Below are 3,466 nucleotides of genomic sequence, written 5' to 3'. Positions count from 1 at the left end.
ATAAATCTTCTTCTGGCTTTATATTTCGGTCTTTCACATTGGAATACATACTTTGCAGTAAATCTTTACTCGATTACAGGCAGCCCGAACGTAAGGGAGAATCGAAGCCTATTTGACTTTCTGCTAATCACATTGAAGTGTTCACGAAGCATTTCCCTGCCCATCATGTGCCCGCAAACCGGTTTATCCGTTTTCCTCTTCCTGTCATTGTCAGCGAGCGCAACAAGAAGGGAAAATGCAGGACAGAGAAAAGGTATTATTTGTCAGGAGTGGGATTTGAACCCACGCCTCTATTCAGAGACTAGAACACCCAAGCAATGGAAAGACAGGAGCCCTTGAGTCTGGCGCCTTAGACCGCTCGGCCATCCTGACGAACTACGTTCAGATCTCTTAAAAGCACCAGTAGTTCACTAAACTGAGAAATGCTTTGCTGGATAAACGTAAAATTGCCTGTTGTAGCCTAAACGGACCGGGAAATTAAATATTCGGATCGATTCAGAGTGTGCTTTACAGCCTTCTTGTAATATTTTGATCTGCTAGGGCGCAGTCGTTTTTACAATCTGGATTATTTCAAAAAGACCGACATCAGTGTAATACAGCTTTCACGTTTGGGAACAGACCTTGTATTGTACATTTCTTATAGGTTTATTTTCCTGATTGCAACATACTGTGAAGCATAGAAGCCAGCTGCATAAATCTCTATTACACGTCATTTATGAAGGCGTTTCAAATAGCAGCCACTGCAGGATTAACGCTTTTGGAGCATGTATTATATTGTAAATAATCTTATTTAAATAAGCTTAAATTCGCATACTGTTTTTCAGACAGCGCAAACCAGTCTGACCTCCTACAACTTTCTGTGCCGCTGAGTAGATCTTAAAACAGCTGCAGCCAGAGTAGCCGTAATGGCAACACACTGCTTTGAGATCGGCTTTTCTTATTCTGCAGAACCACCGGCATCGGAATATACTGATCCGCATAAGAAGCGCTTTCGGTTTCTGATCGTTTTTATTGAGCGCTGCTCTAACTTTACATTTGCTCGTACTAGTTTTTCCCATGAAAAAAGACATTTCCCTCATTACATGATTTCACTTTTTTATTTTCAACAAGTAGAAAGAAATAAAATATAATTCCATATAAGAGACACAGGTTGGATGGTTGGTGGTCTAAGGTGTTGCGTTTAGGTTGCAGCTTTTCCTGGAGACCTTTGTTTAAATCCTACTTCTGACAAAGTAGAAACGAAAAAATCCCTAAGTAGAAAGCATCTCGCATTTCACGTGTTTAATGTTAATTGTCTCAGCGGTTGCCTCGGTGAATGATGGATCTTCTCTCTTGCAGGGTGACGGCAAACTTCTTCAGAGAGGGGATCTCCCACGCACGGCTTTTCTTCATCAAAAGCGGAGACAAAAGAAACAGACTTCAAACTGAAATTAATTACTTCTTGATCGTTTATGACCGTCTTTAAAAAGCTGAGAGAAGGCGAAAACGTCTTTCGAAATGAGGAAATGTCTGCTGACAGTAAACACAGCTCCTCTTTAGTACTGTGCTAAGTACCCGTTTGTTGCGCGGCAGAACGGGGTACGTTTCTGTGACAGGGCCCTGGTTTATTTTTTTTAAATAGTTGAATCATATTGAAATGTTAAACAACGGAGATAAAGTCGCTGTTGACCAGGATGGCCAAGTGGTTAAGGGGTTGGATTTAAGACTTAATGGACAAATGTCCATGTGGGTTCAAACCCCACTCCTGGTAGAGTCTTGTAAATATTTTGAAGTGAGAGGTAACTTTTAAGACTTACACTCTATTTAAATGTCATTTTACTTAATTTCAGTTCTCTTCACTCCCTGGGATAACTGAACTCACAATCGCATACTGAAGGCTTTATATGCATTATCTGTGATACAGCTTCTAATAAAGACGGAATGAAACTGTATTAATAATAAATGACATTGTTTTAAATAAACGTGTATTGATAAACTTCATAATTAATAAAAGTGGTGTGACAGGAAAGCAAATTAAATATTACAATGATATTCCAAGCAACTGATGCGTAAATTCATTATGTCGTGACAGTTTTATTCCCACTATAAAGGGTAATATTCTAATGTGATCCAGTGTTCCGCTTAGTCTGCTTCTGAATTTCTTCATTTCAATCAGTCCTCTATTTCAGTAACCTCTAGAGGGCTCAGGATTGAGTTCCTTGAAGTTAAGAACAGGTTAATTAAGGAGCTGCAGGCTGAGTTCGTTGTAGTCTTAAATTCAAGAATTCTTCGATTTTAAGAAAAAAGACAGGTATGTTTTGTGTCTCATGGTGATCCTCTTCTCGATCCAAATGAAAGGTTTAATATGATCCCTCTAGAAAAAAAATAAGTCAATTTCCGCCTGGAGTGATTGATGCCCCATCAAACATTGTGTAATATTCCTGGACGTTTATACAGTAGAATCCTGGTTCGTGTCTTAAATTCAAGGTAAACAAGACTAAGGAAACGAGTTGGAAACTTGATGTTAAACTGGGATTTAAATCACCCGGAACATGACACTACATTGGGCAGTATGTGTAAAGAAACAACTCCTGTCATCCCTTCGATAGCTCAGTTGATAAAGCGGAGGACTGTTGTGGAAACAGCTTTGAATCCTTAGGTCGCCGGTTTGACTCCGGCTCGTAGGAAGGTCCCTTTTGTGTACTTTAATCAAAGACAATAAATAATTTTCACTCAGACGTTGATCAGAAGCTCAATAAACGACGAAGCAGAGGCTCCTGTTCCGAATTCCCCTCACGTCTGATGGTCTTGTTCTAACCGAGATCAATCTAAAGTGGTACAAGGGATTTTAACAAATCTGTTCTTTGAATTCAGGGACTGCTCTGTCTGCTTTGTGCTGACCACATTTATATGTCTAAGGTATGTGTTTAATAGAAGTATATTCTACATCTTTTGCCCACTGGGCCAATTGCTGTTCACGAGCTCCTAGCCCCACTTGTTCCCAGTGGAACCAGCCTGAAGCAGCAGAACAGAGGTTTTGTTTCATTATATTGTCTGCTGTTGTAAAACAAGTCATCCCTTAGGGATAAAAACTCTCCCTCGAGTAACGCGTCTCCCGTATTTGCCCCATACGCCCAGGGCTCATCTCTCAGCTGAGTGATCAAAAGCTGAGCTCCAAGATTCTGAATTTCATGTTGGGGTACAACAGACCCTGTTGTGAGATTGGGCAGGGGAGAGCTGGTTGTGCTCCTGAACTAGTCCCTCCTCTCTTAGTTATTCCTGTATTTGCATCACAGTCTATAAACTCCATCAGTGCCCTATTGCTTTTCTTCCAGTTCCCATATTTTGTTATAAAAACAGCTCTGGTGAGTTAGGTATCTAACTCAAATTTCACAAACCTATCCAAAACGAGTTCTGGTACAATTCCTTTTTTACTTGAAGGTCTTTAGCTTAGTTGGCAAGACCTGGGTTCGAGCCTATACAGTGA

General features: G+C 40.3%; 1 non-coding gene across 1 annotated transcript; it reads right to left on the bottom strand.

Annotated features, from left to right (window-relative positions):
• Positions 1-261: 261 nt before the first annotated feature.
• trnal-caa (transfer RNA leucine (anticodon CAA)) lies at positions 262-372 on the bottom strand. Its single transcript has 2 exons — positions 335-372; positions 262-307 (listed from the first exon to the last, which is right to left on the bottom strand). It is a non-coding gene; the product is annotated as a tRNA-Leu (tRNA).
• Positions 373-3,466: the final 3,094 nt, after the last annotated feature.

The sequence above is a fragment of the Atractosteus spatula genome, chromosome 10, assembly GCF_055471065.1.
Source record: "Atractosteus spatula isolate fAtrSpa1 chromosome 10, fAtrSpa1.hap1, whole genome shotgun sequence".
NCBI lineage: Eukaryota > Metazoa > Chordata > Actinopteri > Semionotiformes > Lepisosteidae > Atractosteus > Atractosteus spatula.
The sequence above is the reverse complement of the archived record's forward strand: the minus strand, read 5'-3'. Positions and strand labels throughout refer to the sequence as shown.